We start from the raw sequence: 21,289 nt of genomic DNA, 5'->3' as shown, positions 1-21,289 counted from the left end.
CCCCAGTGGGGAATGTATGTCCTGGGGACAGTTTCTCCCCCTCTCACACTCTGGGGACTTACAATTTTCCTCCTTGCTCAAGGCATAGGCTCAGCCTGCCTCTCCTTTCAAAGGTTCTGTTATTTTTATTTTTCAGTTTTCCTGTTAATTTCCTGCGTTGCCTCTTGGAAACAAGTTCACAGCATGAGTCTCTACAAACTATTTTGTCTTTCCAAGTGGGAGAGGCATGCTAACAACTCCTCCAAACCACCATCTTGGGAGAAAAAAAAAGGCCCTAATAATTTTTAAAAGTGTGAATGCATCCTGATGCCAGAAAGGTTTTCAGAACTATCAGTTGAAAGCAACTGATGTGGACTGAATGTTTAAATCCCTCTAAAATTTATTTGTTGAACTCCTAACCCCCAAGGTAATGGTATCAGGAGGTAGGGTCTTCGGGATGTGACAAGGTCATGAGCGAAGAGCCTTCATGAATGGGATTGGTGTCCTTATAAAAGAAGCCTGAGAGAGCCTTATACTTCTTCACCATGTAAGGACACAGCAAGGAGGTGTCCTCCATAAGCCAGAAAACAGGCCCTCACCAGACACTGAAGCTGCCTTAATGTTGGGCTTTCTAGCCTCCAGAAGTGTGAAAAATAAATTTCTGTTGTTTGTAAGCTACCCAGTTTATGATATTTTGCTATAGCAACCTGAATGCACTAAGATAGCAATGGTTTATAAACTTGTTTGTAACATCGGAAATCTGTACTCAAAGGAAATTTTAAATTAAAGACTAATTTATAAAAAGATAAAAATCTGGGCCGGGCGCGGTGGCTCACGCTTGTAATCCCAGCACTTTGGGAGGCCGAGGCGGGCGGATCACGAGGTCAGGAGATCGAGACCATGGTGAAACCCCGTCTCTACTAAAAATACAAAAAATTAGCCGGGCGTGGTGGCGGGCGCCTGTAGTCCCAGCTACTCGGACAGGCTGAGGCAGGAGAATGGTGTGAACCCGGGAGGCGGAGCTTGCAGTGAGCCGAGATTGTGCCACTGCACTCCAGCCTGGGCGACAGAGCGAGACTCCGTCTCAAAAAAAAAAAAAAAAAAGATAAAAATCTGAGTTGCTATGGTGAAACAGTAAAATAGGACCCAAAGCCTCCCAGTTTTGCCTCTTCCCTATTCCCTTTCACTTCCTCATGAGTCCCTACCTGGAATCCCAGTTAGAAAATCTCTGTGCAAAACCATCAGTAAGCTGATGCAGCAGGCAGCAGGAATGCAGCATCCCAGGCCAAGTGGGAGTGGAGAATGATGTCAGGGACAACTGTTAAGACGAGTGATGGGAGAGCCTTAAATCAGATTATAGACAGGATAACCTCCCCTGTCTCCTTTTCCATTTATCCACTGGAGCTTTCTTACTGAAAAATACTTGACTTCTGATCTCTTAACTATGTGTGGAATCACCAGTGAGCACACCCCAAAGTGATTAATTTGGTATGAAGGAAAGGTGGTGTCTGAGCATGGGATGGAGACATAGAAATTCCTGGCACATTCTTTTCTCTGAATTAGCAGTGTTGGGGTTGAGCAATTGAGGAATAGTTTCCACCCAACTGTAGGACCAAATACTATTTTGAATGACCGGGGAATAGAATGAAATACAAGAATACACAGGAGGGTGAAATAATAGCGGCAAGTCTAGAACTGAGTAATGTATTTTCAGGTGGTTCTGAGTTATGGACAGACAGTAGAATGTAGAGGGAGTATAATACGACTAGATAATGGAATTCCAGGACTCTATCTTTAGCTCTGGCCTCTGTGCTGACACCCAGATCAAAACCAGTTTCTGGGCTTTTACTTAGCTTTCTAAAAAATATCTCAAATTTAATTTGACCTGGACTTGCTAATGCATTCCTTCTGCTTCTATGTCCTGTGTCAATTATGGCATTATCATTCACTGTGTCAATAAATCTAGATCTTTTGAAGTCTCCCATGATAAAGGTTTGGGGTGAACAATTGCCACTGGGAGGCTATTCAATGTCCAAACCTCCTTTTCCAGTTGGGAGAAGCCACCAGACTTAATGACACACAATCTTCTCCTTTCCTAAGTAAGAAAGAGACATACTCTCCCTGCACCCTCAGGCTTGGCACCAAGTTGGCTTAACATCATTGGAACAGAGTGTCGGGGCAACAGGTTCAGAGGGAGTCATGCTGAGTAGCAGCAGCTACACCAGTGCATTTGAGCCACATCTTTCCTTCCAGCGATGGTGAAGCTCCTCCCTACTCTTGGCTGTGCAGAGCCTTATTTGCCTTTGCCTTGTTTGTTTTACATTTTTAAAATCTGGTCCTCAACTCTCACATTGGTTATCTAAACCAGTCTTAATAAAATTTTCCCAATAAAGTCCTTTCTACTCTCATAGCCAGAGACACTTGTTCTTGCTTGCAGTACAAATTCTTGAACAAGACACTATTTTCTTTCCATTTTGTTTAAAAAATGTCTCCCCTACATACCTAAGTACTACTAAGTTCAGGCCTTTATCATTTGGACAAGAACAATTGTGCCTCCCTGACACCAGTCTTTCCCCACTCCAATCCAACCTCTCCACTCATATTTTTTTTTCCAAAGATTTTAGCACAGCCTTCTTTCTTTTGTTCAATAACGAAAGCAACCAAATCTTCCTGGCATCCTTATGCTTGCAGAATATTGTTTGACTACATATCATTCAAGGCCTTTCAATCTACTTTCCAATATCCAGCATACAGCTCCTGTGAGCAGAAGACAATTCAAAATTATCTTTGTAGCCCCAAGATCCGGCAAAACACCTGGTGTAAAGTAAAGCCCAATAAATGAATGAATGCATGCATGCATGCATGACTTATTTGTTACTCAGAAACCCAGTACACTCGATACAATTAAATATATGTCATTTCCTAAAGTCTCTACATTCACATCTTTCTAAATATTAGTCAGGCACTGCCTAATGATGTCTGAGTCAATGGTGGACCACATATATGACAGTGGTGCCATAAGATTATAATACTGTATCCTTACCGTACCTTTTCTTTGTTTAGATATGTTTAGACACACAACGGCATTACAATTGCCTACAGAATTCAGTATAGTAACGTGCTGTACCGTACCGGTTTGTAGCCTAGCAGTAATAGGCCATCCCGTATAACCTAGGTGTGCAGTAGGCTATACCATCTAGGTTTGTGTGAGTACACTCTACGATGTTCAAATAACGACAAAATCATCTAAGGATGAATTTCTCAGAATCTATCCGCATCATTAAGGGATGCGTGACGGCATATGAAAAAGTATGCATCATGTCTATTTTGGGGGTTCTCTACCTCATAGTGCTCTCTCTCTACGGCTGGTATGCACTTATCTTGATATAGTCAGTTTGATTCTGCCTGCCTTGTCCAATAATGCATAAGCTCTTTCAGGGCAAGAACCATCTGTTATTTATCTTTGCACTCTTAATGCTTAAACACAGAGTAGATGTTTGATATATCTTTGCTCAAATTGCCTCTTAAAGAGGAAATGTGTGGTATGAGAAAGGAGTGGGTAAGAATTCTGCTTGACAAAAACTTTATTTCCCACAACTCATGCAGAAATGTTTTCAAAATTTCAACATTAAATATGCTCTTTGCTGACTGCTTTTTGTCAACACCCTTTGCCAGATTGAGGACATCCACCTTTTGCTCTCTGTTTCTTGACAGTGGTGACCCTGAGGGCTTGACATTTGCATACCAGAAACCTCCTTGGCTTCAACATTTGCTCACATCCCTGACAACAGAGTTTCTGGGGCATGGTACTCACGCTGTAAATTGCACAGACAGAACTGAAGTAAAATCTCCTAACTATTTCTGATAATGAAGAGGGTTCTGAAAGCCCGCCAAAACCTCTATAATTATCTCAAGTGAAACCTTCTGATTAAACTTTAAGCTCTTTTCATTTTGGTTATTGTCATTTACGTGAAATGGGTGAATGGGAACGAAGCCTGGGAAAATTATGAAGTTGTTAAGCCTGTTTATGTTCATTCAGCTCAGAGTTTGAGCTTAAAAAGTGGAGTGTGTGTAGGGGAGGCAAGCAAAGCATCTTTATGAACGAAATCCAATAGTTACTAACAGATGCTGTGGCTTATTTTCCTTTGGCTGAAAAAAAAGGAGAAGGGTCAGTGGTAGGCAATGTATTTTCTGTCTTATCTCATGGTAGACAACTTTGAAATATTCAGTATGTTAATCAACATTTTTAGATATGCAAAAGAAGAAATTTTAGTTGGCTCTTTTCTTATACAAGGATACTAAGCTATATTAAGCAATGTAAACATTTCTGCTCATGGGGATTGGTCTCCAGTTGTTAGTTGCCAACCTCATGTAGAGCCTTCTCTTAGGTCCAGCAGCCCCCTTTTTTAGGGGTGCCTCAGCCAGAGGCACTTTGCCATGAAGGCGGGAGAGGCGTGGACGAACAGCAGCCTTGGCATACCAAGTGGTGATACCTGCTCATCCATCATTTCATTTAGACAAATGAAAGATTACAGCCCTATGAGAAAAGGCAGTCACAGCCACACAATGCTTTGTGCACAAAGTAAATTGCTAGTTTCCTGTGATCTTTCTGACAAGTAAATTACTGCAGAAAATAACATAGATGGGAATACAATGACAAAAATGCAGAGACTTGGTCGTTCAAAGGAGTTATTGGACCTCTGATACAACCATTTCTAAAGAACCTCAGACCCTCTTTTCAATGGAAAGAGGATTTTCCTCCATCTTTCTATAGCGTATTTTGAAGAGAAATAATATATGATGGGCAGGGTAAGAAGTGGAATTCTCAGTAATCAAATATCATTTTTTCATGATAGGAAGATATTAAAATTATGCATAAAGAGAGGAGCTTACTTTGGGGATTGCTGTGCCTGTGATCATTCTAGCTTGGCACTGAAGATCACAGTGATGCAGTCTATTCTGCATAAAAGATAGCTTCTGAGGGGTCTTTTTATATCTTAACAATCTCAATTCTTCATATTTTTTATTCAATCATAAAATATGAGTTCTTATTTTGTTTTTTTTTAACAAACAAGAAAAATTCCTCGCATTAGAATTCATTTCCCTTTGCCTATTCCAAGCCTAAACTCTCAAACATCTTCTAAAGACTGTATGAATCCCCGAGGCAGAAAAATAAAAGCTTTATTAGCAAAGTCAAGTGGAGCTGAGGAGGGAAGGGTACTGAAGATAACAGAGGTAATAATCTAATCACAAATATCATAAATTTCTGAGCTTCAGATTCCTCAGAGATGTCTCAAAGTTGACAGACTTCATAAAATTGAGGAGACAAATAGGGTTTTTAGCAAGACTCAGTGACATGAAATGGTCTATTCAATACCTAAGACACTGCACACTGAAGCTGACACTAGAATCCTGATGTTGCAGGCTGTAGAGTTTTCTACTACTAAAGTAGGGATTTCTTCTACAATTCTTTTTTTTTTTTTTGGTGAGACGGAGTCTCGCTCTTTCGCCCAGGCTGGACTGCAGTGGTGCTATCTCGGCTCACTGCAAACTCCACCTCTCGGGTTCACGCCATTCTGCCTCAGCCTCCCGCGAGTAGCTGGGACTACAGGCGCCTACCACCACGCCTGGCTAATTTTTTGTGTTTTTAGTAGAGACGGGGTTTCACTGTGTTAGCCACGATGGTCTCAATCTCCTGACCTCGTGATCCTCCCGCCTCGGCCTCCCAAAGTGCTGGGATTACAGGCGTGAGCCTGTGTGCCCGGCCTCTTCTAGAATTCTTACAGCTGGGTGCTGTCACGAGGAGAGCACTTAGTAGGGAGACCCAATCCTCCAATTGATAATTGGTTGTGTGTCTTAGGCAAGAGACATAAACTCTCTGTGCATCCTGTGGAAGATGAGGGTGTGGGATGGGATTAGGCATTCTCAAGTGGCAGCACAGGGAGGGTGTACTTAAACAGCATATCTTCAAGACCATTGTCATAATTTTATACTTAAGACAATAGCCTACAGAATAAAAACTGCAGAGAGCAGAATGCAGTGAAATCAGCTAATGAAGCATATATTAAATGCACTGAGAAATACAGGAATAAAATGCCAAAATATTTCCCAGAGCTGGTAGCCTTGGTGGTCCCTAATGATGGATGCTAATTCCTTCTTGTTCACACATTGTTGCCTTAGTCTCTACTTCCTCGGCATTGTTAGTTTGTTACTGCATTAAGTCCCTTTCCAGGGTCTTGGGAAAACTGTTCTGTGAGCACAAAATCATTGGCAGATTTTAAGATGCCAAACATATCACTTCTTGCATTGTATTTAAATACTGTTATTTAAATTCAGTTCAACAAACATCTTTGTACCCTTACTGTGTGAGTAAGACTTTGTTCCCGCCTTTGGGGGCTTTGTGCAGGAGATAGTCAGACTATCAGAAAATAATCTTTGGGGCTACACTGAGCTTTCGGTCTTCTGTCTCTTTGTCAGCTTTATCCTAAATAATCCCACACTCTGAGGCATTTGGGGGAATGAACATACATAGTAAGGAGAGAGGCTCTCTCCATTTGAAAGAGCAAGCAGAATGGACATTCCTGGAAAGGTTATATTCTTTGTAGTACGCTTTCCTGCAAACTGTTCATTTGAGGAGCAGAGGAATCTAGTGCTTACTTTATTAAAATGAAGGTTTGCTATCTGATTTGGCTGAGTAGATATTGACACCTGATTCTAAGGTGGAGACCTTATAATTTTCATTTCCAACAAATCCTCAAGTAATGCTGATATTGCTGCTACAGGGCCAAATTGGAGAGCGCTAGACAAGCAATATACAAACTGAGATGTATGTACATGCAGGGATACATAAAAACGTATCCAGGGGTGCCCAGGAGTAGACAGAGGCACTGAGAGCACTTTCCAGATCCTCAATTTCTATATTATTCTTTCCTAATTAATAAAATAATCCATCTGAGAATTTAGCCATGGCTTTACACTCCCACCTCCTTTTCTGCGATTGATTTTCTCCCACTTTGTACAAGAGAAGCACAACCCTCCCCATGGGGAAAAAGGTTAAAGAATTGAATGAGAATGCTATTAAAAAATTCCTTCCATTTGTATCTACTTATTTATGTGAATAAGGCTTCTTAGTGCATCTATTTAAACAAAATAGCAATAGTAGTGAGGCTGAAATCTGTCTTACTCTAGCAGCAAGTAATATTTATTTATGGATCTATGACTCCATTAAAAAATAAAAGGTTCACTCCTCATTAAGTAATATAGTTCAGTAAAATTTTCCTCCTTATAACTATGTGTTCAGTATTTTAACATATTTATTGTGTTTTGATTAACTGTGTATAAAAATACTTATAATAATAACTAAGCACAGAAGAAAAAATGTTCACACTTAAGGCCTATAGCTACAGAAAATAAATAGAAAATTTTAATGTATATAAATATTATTGTAACATATAAATAGGATAAGAGTATGAGTGAAAACTTTCAAAGATGCATATATTAGGATGGAATACTGAGAGAAAGGAAAATGAAAATAACAGGTCATGGAAAATAAAACAATGTGTAATATCACACTGTTTAAGAAGAGATTCATACAGTTTTAAAGCAACAGTGGGTATCAACTCACTATGGTATTTTGATTCTTTACCTACATTTAAGGTTTTTATGTTAAAATGTCCTTGTTTACAGTATGAGAGAAATTATAGTTTTTGTTACTCCTTGAGATTTTAAAATTGTCTACGTAAAATGTGTTGTTTTACATCTTTTTTTCATAATTTTTTCGGAGGTACTTCAACAAAAATTTGAAGACTACTGCTTGTGATGGTACTTGCAGTCAGGAGAGATTGTTTTTCTACTCAGTCAATCATCAACTGTTTATTTTATTAACTTTCAAAATGTATTGTAGTTAACTCCAGGGTGGAGGCCATCAAGGACCTTCAGGGACTATGAAGTACAGTTCAAAATGTGGCCTCCTCCCCTAATTCTGACATTGTAAAGCCCCCTTGCACAAGTTTCCATTCCCTCCTCCATAGGTATATGAGAAATGGGAGAAGAGGCAGCAGTCTTTGCTTTTTTCTGCTATCTCTGCCCTCCTCTATTTCCCCATTTGTGATTGCTATGTGCCAGTTCAGTCAGATGCCATCACATTCCGTTTCCCAAGATTTGTGAAAACTTGCCTCTGACATTCTACTGGCTTAAAAAACTCTCTTGACTTCCAAGCTGTGCTTGAGTGTCTGACGGCATTTCTCTGGGCCTCTTTCTTTATCGCTAACACCAGTTACCTCACCACAGGGAAGCTTGCTGGGCGTACAATGTAGGGTCAGAGGTATGGGCAGCTTTACCTGGTATAAGCAATTTGTAATGTAAAACATCTTGAGCCGGGTGCGGTGGCTCACACAAGTAATCCCAGCACTTTGGGAGGCTGAGGAGGGTGCATCTTGAGGTCAGGAGATCAAGAACATCCCGGCTAACACAGTGAAACCCCGTCTCTACTAAAAATACAAAAAATTAGCTGGGTGTGGTGGTGGGCACCTGTAGTCCCAGCTACTTGGGAGGCTGAGGCAGGAGAATGGCGTGAACCTGGGAGGTGGAGCTTGTAGTGAGCCGAGATTGCACCACTGCACTCCAGCCTGGGAGACAGAGTGAGATCTCACCTCCAAAACAAACAAACAAACAAACAAAAACATCTTGTATACATTAAACATTTTGCATGACTGAAAGTTTAAAAAATATCTTTCCACATACAAAGTCAATGTCAAGATGGATCTGGCCTTCTTCCACTAGTTAGCAAAATTTAAACTTTTGTGTTTCAAAAAATGACATTATGAAAATGCATTTTAATTGATAGATAAGACTATGTAAAAACTTCAAAACACTCTATGTTCAACAAAACCATGAAGAAAATAAGACCAGCCTGGGCAACAAAGCAAGACCTCATCTCTACTAAAAATAGAAAACAAATCAACAAAAATAGCCAGTAGTGCTATATACCTGTAGTCACAGCTACTTGGGAGGCTGAGGTGGGAGGATTACCTGAGCCATGGAGATGGAGGCTGCAGTAAGCTAAAATAGTGCCACTGCACTCAGGTCTGGGTGACAGAGCAAGGTTTTTGTCTCAAAAAAAAAAAAAAAAAAAAAAGAAGAAGAAGAGGGCCAGGAGGAAATAACTATAACCCAATAACCTTGGAAAAACACCTCATGTGTATCAGAATAAAAGGTTAATTTGTTGTTTCTTTATGCCAATATACTTTTCTTCTTTTACTGTATATATTTCAGGTTTATAACATGATGTTTTGAGATACATATACATGATGAAATGATTACCACAGTCAAGTAAATTAACATATCCATCATCTCCTATCTTTTTTATATAGTAAGAGTACCGAAAATCTACTCACCTGGTAAATTACCAGTAAATGATACAATGTTATTAATGATAGTCATTATATTGTACGTTAGATCTCTGTGCATTCATCCTAGAGAACTGCAACTTTGTACCCTTTGAATTACTTCTTCCCATTTCCCCAGCTTTCCTGGCACCCCCTCCGCCATTCTACTCTCTCTTTCTTGTATTTGAGGCATTTTTTTTGTTCTATTTTGTTTTGTTTTTAAAGTCCACATATAAGTGAAATCATACAGTACTTTTCTTTCTGTATCTGTCTTATTTCACTTAGCATAATATCTTCTAGATTCACTCACGCTGCGGCCAGTGGAAGGATCTCCTTTTTAAGGCTGAATAATATTCATGTGTGTCACTATAACGTCTTTATTCATTCATGAACACACTTTGATTGTTTCCATATTTTGTCTATTGTGAATAATGTTGCAATGAATGTGGGAGTGCAGATATCTTTATGAGGTGGTAATTTTATTTCCTTTGGGTGTATACCCAGAAAAGAGATTGCTGGATCATATTATAGTTCTAGTTTTAATTTATTTAGGAACTTCTGTACTGTTTTCCACAGTGTCTACACCAATTTGCATTCCTATCAACAGTGCACAAGGGTTCCCTTTTCTCCATACGTTCATCAACACTGATCAGTTGTTTTTGGAGAAAAGCCATTCTAACAGATCTGAGGTGATATTTTATTCTGGTTTTTATTTTTCATTTCCTTGATGATTAGTGATGTTGCATACATTTCCATGTACCTTTTGGCCATTTTCGTGTCTTCTTCAGAGAAATGTTTATTAAGTGTGTTTGCCTATTTTTTTAATCAGGCTATTTGGTGTTGTTTTTTGTTTGTTTGTTTGTTTGCTATTGTGTTGTGTGAGTTCCTTGTATATTTTAGATATTAATCCTTTATCAGATATATGGTTTGTAAATATTTTCTCCCAATCTGTAGGCTGCTTTTTCATTTTATTGATTTTTTCCTTTGCTATGCAGAAGCCTATTATTGTGATGCTTATGTTTATTTTTGCTTTTGTTGCCTGTATTTTTGGTGTCTTATTTCAAAAATTCATTGCCAAGGTCAATGTCAAGAAGACTTTCCTATGTTTTATTCTACAAATGTTAAGGTTCCAGGTCTTATAGAGTTTTAATCCATTTTGATTTCATTTTTGCATATGATGTAAGTGTCCAATTTTATTCTTTTGCATGATGTTATCCAGTTTTCCCACCACCATTTATTGAAGAGACTATTCTTGCTCCATGCTGTCTTCTTGGTACCTTGCCCAAAATTAGTGGAGTGAAAGGGTTAATTTCTTATCATTGGATTTTTGAATTGTTTTACATATTCTGAATAGAAGTCTTCTATCAGATATAAAATTTGTAAATTTGTCTCCCTGTCTTTAGTTTGTCCTTTTATTATCTTAAGTAGTATTCTTTTGAAGCACGTGCATTCTTAATTTGATAAAACCCAATTTATCAATTTATCCTTTTATGAGTCATGCTGTTAACATCATACCTGAAAAATTTTTGCTCAACCAAAGTCTACAAATATTTTCTCCTATATTTTCTTCACTGAGTTCTGTAATTTTTTTCATTTTGCACTTAGGTTTATGATCTATTTTGAGTTAAATTTTGTATATGATACAATATATATTGAAGTTTTAAAAAATTTGAATATAAATATGTAATTGTTTCAGTATCATTGATTAAAATAATTCTCCTTTTTTCACGAGTTGTCTTGCCTTTCTATCTTTGTCAAAAATGAGTTGTCCATATATGTGTGAAAATATTTTTGGACTTTCTAGTTCGTTCCGTTGATCTATTTGTCTGTTATTTTACACTAATATCACAGACTTGATTTATCTAGCAATATATTTTAAAATCAGGTAGTGTTGGTCTTCCAAGTTTATTCTTCCCTTTTCATGTTTTGGCTATTCTAGAGCCTTTGAATTTCCACATGAATTTTAGAATCAGCTTGTCAATTTCTACAAAATGTGTACTGGGATTTTAACTGGGATTTTGTCTATAAGTCATTTTAAGAAAAATTGATTGAAAAATATTGAGTGTTCTGTTCCTTGAAATAGATAAATCTCTCATTTCTTTCATTTCTCTCAGCATCATTTATAGTTTTCAGTATACAGGTCTTGTGCCTCTTTCGTCAACTTTATTCCTTAGTATTTTGTAAGCTTTATGCTCTTTTAGATTATATTGTATGTTAAATTTTGATTTTCTATTCCCTGTTGCTAGTATACAAAATTATAATTGGTTTATAAATGTTATTTATTCTAAATCTTATATAAATTCCCTTATTAGTTCTGGTAACATATTTTCTATTCCATCTGATATTCTACATTGGCAATCATGTCAAATGTGAATAAAAATAATTTTAGTTATTTCTTTCTAACATGGATGCCTTTTATTTTTTCTTCTTAGATTATAGCTTTGGCTAGAATCTCTGGTATGGTTTTGACTAGAAGTAGTGAGGCCATAAATCCGTGTCTTTATCCTGATCTTAGGGGAATTTTTACCATTAGGTATAATGGTAGCTGTAGGTTTTTCATAGATACCCTTTATTAGGTTGAGCAAGTTCTCTTATTTTCCTAGTATGCTGAGAGTTTGTATTATGAAAGGTTGTTAAATTTTATCAAGTGCAGTTTTGATATCTAAATATATTTTTCTTTTTTAGTTTGTTCATATGGTGAATTACATTAATTACAAATATTAAATTAACCTTGCATTCCTGGATGAATTTCACTTTATCACAATGTATTACTCATTATGTAATGTTAGATTCAATTTCAAAATGGCCAAAAGATTTGAACAAATCCTTCACCAAAAAAATATATAGCTAGTAAATAAGCACATGAAACTATTTTGACATTACTAATCATTCTGCAAATGCCAATCAAAATTACAATAAGATACCACCCCATACATATTAGAGTGGCGAAAATTTAAAAGAAACTAAACCAAATGTTGGCAAGAATGTAAAACAACTGAAACTTTTAAACACTGCTGATGAGAATATAAAATGGTACAAACTCTTTGGAAAACAATTTGGTAGTTTCTTAAAAAGTTAAATGTACACATATCATATGAGCCATTCCACTCCCACTCGTTTACCCAAGAGAATTGAAAGCCTATGTCCATACAAAGTGTTGAAAATCAATGTTTATAAAAGCTTTGGAAATATCTCAAAACTGAAAACAACTCAAGTTTCTATCAACATGTAAATGGACAAACCATTTTACAGCCATACACTGGAATACTACTCAGCAATGTTAAAAAAATGAAATAGTAATGTATGCCAAAACATGGATGAATCTCAAAATAAGTTATGAGTGAAAGAAGTTAGACAAAAAAGAGTGCATACTATGTGAGACTATTTTTAAATGAAAAGAAACTTACAGTAACTGAGCATCAATCAATGGTTGTCGGGTGCCATAGTTTGGATTTTTGTCTTCCAAACCTCATGCTGAAATTTGATCCCTAATGTTGGAGGTAGGTCCTATGGGGAGGTGTTTCAGTTATGGGGGACAGATCCCTCGTGAATGGCTTGGCGCCATCCTCACAGTAATGCTTGAATTCTAGCTCTATTAGTTCCCATGAGAGCTGGTTGTTGAAACCAATCTGGCACCTCCCTCCTCTCTCACCCTGTCTGGCTTCCTTTCTTTCACCATGAGATGTCTGCAAACACACACGGGCTCTCCTTCCCCTTCTGCCATGAGTGGAAGCAGCCCAAAGCCCTCACCAGAAGCAGATGCTGATGTGATACTTCTTGTACAGCCTGCAGAACTGTAAGCCAAGTAAACTTTTCTTTGCAAATTATCCAGCCTTGGGTTTTCCTTTAAAGCAATGCAAGTAGACTAAGACACCTGGTAACATAGCAGGGGACAAAGAGGACAGGAGGAAGGGAGACACAAAGGGGCAAGAAGAAACTTTTGGAGATGATGGATATGTTTATTATCTTGATTATAGTGATACTTTTACACATCAAAAGTACATTTTAAGCATTTATTCAATTTATTTTGTCAGTTGTAACTCAATAAAGCTGTTAAAAGAAATAAATAGGCCAGGCATGGTGGCTCATGCCTGTAATCTCAGCACTCTGGGAGCCAGAGGTAGGTGGATCACCTGATGTCAGGAGTTCGAGACCAGCCTGGCTAACATGGTGAAACCCCATCTCTACTAAAAATACAAAAATTAGCTGGGTGTGGTGGCAGGCACCTGTAATCCCAGCTACTGGGGAGGCTGAGGCAGGAGAATCCCTTGAACCCAGGAGGCGGAGGTTGCAGTGAGCCAAGATGGCGCCTTTGCACTCCAGCCTGGGCAACTAGAGTGAAACTCTGTCTCAAAAAAAAAAAAAAAAAAGAGGTTTCTACTATTAATCTATGAAGAACTCTCATAATTTATTTAAAAAAATAAGCACCAACTAGGAAAACTGGCAAAGAACATGAACAGGAAATGCACAAACAAAAAAGAGAGATATAAATTGTTAATACACATTTTAATAATGCAACCTCTCTTATAATCAAATAAATTTAAATTGAAGTAATATATCTTTTTACTGAAATAGAAATATTTTTAAATTACAGTACTTGTGTTGGAAAGAAATGCTTGATGAAAAGGTATTCTCCAGCACCCTTGTAAGAATGAAACAGACACAACCTTTCCAAAGTGCACTTAGGCAATATATATTAATCAAGAATGCCAGAAGCAATCAAATCCTTTGACCCCAGTATTTCCACTCCTAGGAATATATCCAAAGGAAATAATCAGAAAACACATAAAGATTAATGTAATGAAGCCTCAAATTCTATAACTTCTAGATAGAATTTTGGAAATATGTTAATGTCCAAAAACAGAGGGTGGCTTAAAGAATGCAGGATATGTCTAAATGATGAAATATTGTTTAACTAGTAAAGATAATGTTTTCATACAATATTTAATGAGGTAAAAATACATTGCATGCAATATTTAGGATCCAGAATATGTTTGCAGTCTGATTCCCAAACTGGTTAATATTCACAGGTAAGCACACAGATGCACAGACATACACACATGCATGCACACAAGAATTATTTTATGATTAAAAGTAAATCAAGTCCAAGGTCCAAAAATGTTATCTTTAGCCAGTGATAACAAATGACATCATTTTTAAATATTCCTCTTTACATGTTTTTCTATTCCCGTTTTTTAAATAATAAAATATGTGATTTTATAAAGATATAAAATACTTTATGAAGAAAGGGAGACTGTACAAGAAATGACTTGCAACATTTCTTTTTCCCAGAGGACCAAAATAATCTCAGTAAAAAAATTAACATGCGTAATTATACACAATGTCACTTCTCTCACCATCTCAGTCTTACCCCACCCTCTTGTTTTATTGTTTTCTTATGCATTATTTCAAAGAACATGAAACTCGGTTTTGAGGTTTTCTTTAAGGGAGTTGGAGGCAAGCGTTTTGCCTCTAGGAAAGTTAGTTTAAACCAGCCATAAAGAAAATAAAGGAGAGAATATTGGCAGAAAAATAGAAGTAATGGAAAAATTTGAAAGTCAGAGCCATAAATTTCACTTTTCGCAGGAAGCGAAGAGAGGGACCTGAAGAAAGGAAGTAAGCAATGATAGCAGCAGCTGCAGAAGACATTTTGATCAGACGAGAAAATGGTAGTCACTCATATCATAAAGTCTTCTCCCAACTCGAGAAATGGCCAGCTCCAAGTTCTGCTTTGGTCCACTATGATTAGTAATACTGGCTCTGTAATTTGCAAGCTTTAATTTCCCTGAGGAATAATTCTAGGTGCTTTGTCAGATCTGAATTATGTCACCCGTTAAGGTTTGGTGACCTTTACCATACATCTTATTTTATGGGCGAGTTAATCAGAATATTCTGTAATTATAATTCCATACTCTCTAATTTATAGTCTTCCTTTTTTTCTTACAAAGCAGTGCAACATTCTTCTTCCTCCTCTACCCCTCTTATAAGATCCTGATTTCTCTAGGAGGAATTATTTATTATAGCTTTGATGTAAATGTTTAAACCTCATTTTTGTGGAGGCCTCTCTAGCACCTTTTCTAACCTCAATGAATGGCCTGAAGAGCATTTTTCTTTCAGACAAATTGTATCCTACATATTTTCTGATGTTGAACAACCTGCCACATCCTTACTTGTCAAGGCTAAGCCTTGAATTTACAAGAATTGACACAAACAACTTCAAATCTTTCGATCTTTGATTGTTTAGTCAGACCATTTTAGCTCCTTCCTGCCATGACTTCTCAAGTGCTCCTGTCACAGATTTCAGCTCTGATGTTAAACACCTGGCATTTCTGCAGAGTTCAAGGTTTCAAATGTTCAGATAGATGGTTATGTCATGATCACACATCTACACCACTTACTTTCAGTTTCTAAAGACAGAAGAACACACAGTATTTCCTATAAAAATAACAAAATTATATGACTACTAATTTTAATTGTATGTATTTCAAAGCAACGCTCTAATATTACAGTTTAAGTGGCTTAGGAGAGAATCTGCTACATATATACAATACTCCAGAAAAATCTATATTTTTGAATATTTATTGGACTTTGTACTGAGTGCCCAACCCACTGCACAAGAATGGTCCCACACTAAGGAATATCATTGTGAAATTTCTAACCACTGGGGACAATGTAAAGATTCTACACATTCTCAGAAACAAAAGAAATGTTCACATACGAGGTTTCAAGAATTAGAATGGCTTTGGGCTTCTCAACAATAACTAATAGAAGCTTGAAGTCAGTGGAACAGCACTTTCAAAATTCTGCTTAAAAATCCACCCAGACTATCAGTCAAGCCTGAGTGTAGAACAAAGACATTTTCAGACCTTCCAGTTCTTTAATAAAATGTCTTCTCTGCATGATTCCCTAGGAAGGTTTCTGAGAGTTTCTTCCACTAAACCAATGAACACAAAGATGTGGGTTCCCAGCCAAAAGAGAGGCAAGAAGGTTCTAGTGATGGCAGAGAAGGGACTTAACCAGGGCGGCTGTGCAGTAGGAGATGCCAGTTCAGACTGAAGCAGTTCAGGCGCTATCAAGAGAAATGTATTCAATAAGAAAATTCACTGACCATAGGATACATCTAAAAATACTGAGAGGGGATTTTAAAAATTAGAGGAGTGTGGGGTCTCATTACTATAGAGTATACAGAAAACTAAGAAAGGCAGAACAATTATTAACTGCAGGGAAAAATATTTTTTTAAAAAAAGGAAAGTTAATCAAGGTATACTGTATAGATCTAATTACACCAACACTGAATATTGCTATACCAAATTAGAAGGACAGAGCATAAGTGGCAGGGTGGGATGGTACAAAAAAGTTACATTCTTATTCTTTATAGTGAGAATCAATATATAAGGCTAAAGAGTAAAAATATCAGGAGAGCAATAAGCAAGCAACTTAGATATATAGAGGTGATGGGGGAAAAAGGGCAAAAAGAGGTGAAAGTGGTTGCCTCTGAATACTTGAGCAGGATGGCTACTATCTTGCTATATAAGCCCCTTATAAATATTTAACTCTTTTAAATCACATTCATCAATACTTACACATAGCTCTTAATAAAAACTATACAAAAGAGACTTGGTTGTGAACATTAAAAATAAAAAAGCTGATGTCTAGTTCTTTTATTTTGTTATTTTCTTCTTATTACTTCTATTTAGAAATAATTGTCTTGAACACCTTCATTGAACACCTTCTTTGTGCTTTTGGTACACAGAGATATTGGATAGAATCCTTGTTGGGGGTTTAATCCTTGTTATTGTTATTTTTTAAAGTAGAAAATCATAAGTATCATGAGAAACAAACATAATGTCACTAAGTTTAGAGGAAAAGCCATCATATCCAGCTGAAGGAGGCTCAGTGGAGGAGGCAACACCCAAGCTGTCTTCTAGCATTGGGAGGCTGTAAAGAGATACACATCCATGGCCGGGTGCGGTAGCTCACACCTGTAATCCCAGCACTTTGGGAGGCTGAGGCGGGTGCATCTTGAGGTCAGGCGATCGAGACCATCCTGGCTAACATGGTGAAACCCCGTCTCTACTAAAAATACACAAAATTAGCCAGGCTTGGTGGCAGGCACCTGTGGTCCCAGCTACTCGGGAGGCTGAGGCAGGAGAATGGTGTGAACCCGGGAGGTGGAGGTTGCAGTGAGCCAAGATCGGGCCACTGCACTCCAGCCTGGGTGACAGAGCAAGACTCCGTCTCAAAAAAAAAAAAAAAAAAAAGGATATACATCTGTGGGGAGGGAAGAGTAGAGAAAGCTCATGGTGTTTGTATGAGACCTCATGTGGTTAGTTTGTTGTAGCTCAGAGCATGTAAGAGAGGAATTAAGCTGGGAAGGCAGGCTGCAAATGTATTGTGAAGTCTGGTTCTGCCAGCTTAGAGGTTTCTGGGGTTTCAAATACTTTTCCCATGTACTTTGACCCTTTGTTTTCAGAAATGTTAAGTCTGCAGAAAGAGGATGGCGGAGTCTAGCTATTGCATTATTCATAAAACATGCTATCTCTTAAAGTTCTCACCTTCTGAATCTTCCTATATCCCATAAGAGACTTTACCAGTCTCCCTAATTAAACTTTCATTTCCCAAAGGATTTTTTTTTCATGTTATGAAACATTTTTATACAGAAAAGCTGAGCCGTATTCTTCCCTTAACTCAACCTAAGCCTTCCCTGCCCCTCTCCAAACAAAAAAGTTAGCAAATGCAATGCAAGTAAATACTCTAAATCTTCTGTATTCCTTTACATTTCTAGTGATTAATGAAGCAGTTATCATGTGTACTGGATAGGCAAGAACATCAGGTGCACAAAACATTCCTCATATGTGTTAGGACAGGCTTTTATTGAGGCTCCTTTTGTTCTGCCCTTCTCAATTCCCACTTTTTTATTGAGTTCTGGAATGACAAAATGACTCTCGTCCCAGGGAAGCCCTATCCTGCATTCCTCAACTCTAGGAGCATGTCAAAAGCTAAATACCCTCTTTAGGGTAGCCTGGGTTAAAGTCCGTTACAGACAGGCAGCCCCTGGAAAACTGTAAGAGCAGCCAAGAAGAAAGCCATCAGAGACACTTTATCTGAGCCTCCCATGTCTCAGATTGGATTACTGCTCTTTGCTTTGATTTCTACCCAATTAGGTCCCTGCACTTCTTCCTTGGCTTCCCCCTGATTCTAACCTTTAGATTGTTAACTACTATAGACATTTCTCAGGATTGTGTTGTGAATCACCGGCCCCTGGGATCTGTCCACAAAGCTTACTTCCAGATTATGGATTCAATGGGACCTCTGATATTGCAATCTATGTTAACAGTCTAGCACACCCCAGATTTTCTTTGTACTCAAACTTTGGGCTTGAGAGAAGTAAGAACAACAGCCAGGCGCGGCGGCTCACGCCTGTAATCTCAGCACTTTGTGAGTGGATCATGAGGTCAGGAGTTCAAGACCAGCCTGGCCAAGATGGTGAAACCCCGTCTCTACTAAAAATACAAAAATTAGCCAGGCATGGTGGCGGGCACCTGTAATCCCAGCTACTCGGGAGGCTGAGGCAGGGAATTGCTTGCTTGAAGCCAGGAGGCAGAGATTGAGTGAGCTGAAGTCACACCATTGCACTCCAGCCTGGGTGACAGAGCAAGACTCCGTCTCAAAAAAAAGAAAAAAAGAAGTAAGAACAACAGACTGATTTAAGAGAGATGTCTATTTAACCAGTGTACTCATTGAATAATGCCTCTCCGTTAGGGGCAGCATCTTTTATTTTCAACACCTCCTCATTAGTTTCTATGGAGCACAGCTAAATATTTGGGGGCTTGCAAGACCAAGGTTTCTACTTGTTGCTGTTTGACCAGAATTTGGGGTAAGAATCTCATAGCAGCCAGAATTGCTATTATTAAAAAGTCAAAATAACAACAGATGCTTGTGAGGCTGTGGAGAAAAAGGAAAGCTTATATACCATTGGTAGGACTGTAATTTAGTTCAACCATTGTGGAATACAGGTGGTGATCCCTCTAATACCTAAAGACATAAACACATTCGACCCACCAATCTCATTACTGGGTATATACCCAAAAGAATATAAATCACTGTATTATAAAAATACATGCACACATATGTTCATTGCAGAACTCTTCACAATAGCAAAGACATGGAATCAACCCAAATGCCCATCAATGATAGATTGGATAAAGAAAATGTGGCACAGATACACCATACGATACTATGCAGCCATAAAAAAGAATGAAATCATGTCCTTTGCAGGGACATGGATGGAGCTCAAGTCATTATCTTTAGCAAACTAATGCAGGAACAGAAAACCAAATACCACATGTTCTCACTTATAAGTGGGAGCTAAATGATGAGAACACATGGACACACAGAAGGGAGCAACACACACTGGGGCCTTTTGGAGGGTGGAGGGCGGGAAGAGAGAGGGGATCAGAAAAAACTAATTAATGGATACTAGGCTTAATACCTGAGTGATGAAATAATCTGTACAACAACCCCCACGACACACATTTACCTATGTATCAAACCTGCACATGTACCCTTGAACTTAAAATAAAAGTTAAAAAAGAAAAAGAATTTGGGGTAAGAACACTACCATTTAACCCCTGATGTAATGCTGTGGAGCCTCTACACCAGCATCAGGGTCTTTATAAAGATGAAGCTCAGGGAGCAGAGTTGATCCAGTTATGGGCTCAGATAGAGAAATCATGACGATGACTGAAAATCTGAGTAACTGCTCCATCTAGTTAATATTTGGATCCCAAAGAAAAACACGATAAATTATGAAACTAAGAAAAACATAAGCAGAGAATGTGGAAAGAAGGGATGGCAACCAACCACGTGTCAGTCACTGATTTAGGACTGTATTTACATTATCTCATTTAATTTGCACAAAACTCTATAAGCAGAAAGGATATGTAAAAACACTTCTTGAACACTTTATTAGTCCACTTTGGTTCTAGTGGTAAGCAACGCCAAAATTTCAGTTGTTTTTAACAACAAACCGTATGTATCTTGCTCTGGAGGCTGAGGTTGGCCCTGACTCTGCTAGGCTCTGCTGGACTCAGCTAGGCTTGGACAGACTCCACATGTCTTCTGATTTTGGGAGAACTAACTAGGGTGTGCTTTTTATGGTGAAGGGAGAATTTCAAGAGGAATGAGCAGAATCCCATGCTACCTATAACAGTCTCTGCTCAGAACTATAACTTCCACTCATATTCTACTGTTTAAAGCAAGTCACATGGCCAAGCCAGGCCAGAAGGCAATGGAATGAGTATGTTAGGATCAGCTTGGGTAAGTCACATGACAATGGGCTGGTAAGTTTTATCCTAACCAAGTGTTAGGGGATATTTTTGGAAGCAATAGTCCAATGTCTCTCAATCTCCCACCCACTCGCCTTCTTTCTAAAATTTCTCTTCACTACAATAGCATTTAGAAATAAGAGGTATACCTGGCTTTATCGGCAAGTGAATGAAGACTTTGAAAGGTTAACTAATTTGCCCAAGGACTGGCAAGTATCGAATGAGAGACTTAAACCTAGCCTGCCTGAGTCTCAAATCCATATTCTTTCCCCAACACTTTTGTTAGAGAATCTCCAAGTCTAAGATTTAAAAAAATCTAAGACAACCAGAGAGGAATTATGCATAAAGTAGAATTGTGGGAATCATTTCTCTGCAGAGTAAAAATACAAAATTAATTAAGTTTAATGAGTCTAAACGTTAGAAACAATTTTCTTAGACATCTTCTTTTATAATACCATCCTTTGGAAGGATATGGTAGATGAGGTAATGATTAGAGTGAGTCTTAAACAAAGTTGTGAAGAAAGTTTTCTTTTTATGACCTTTTGTCCTTCTTTTATTTATTTTTTTAATTCATCAGAGGCCCTGCTATCTGCCCCA

This window comes from Hylobates moloch, unplaced genomic scaffold (assembly GCF_009828535.3).
Source record: "Hylobates moloch isolate HMO894 unplaced genomic scaffold, HMol_V3 SCAFFOLD_1, whole genome shotgun sequence".
NCBI classification, from domain to species: domain Eukaryota; kingdom Metazoa; phylum Chordata; class Mammalia; order Primates; family Hylobatidae; genus Hylobates; species Hylobates moloch.
Note: the sequence above shows the minus strand (reverse complement) of the source record.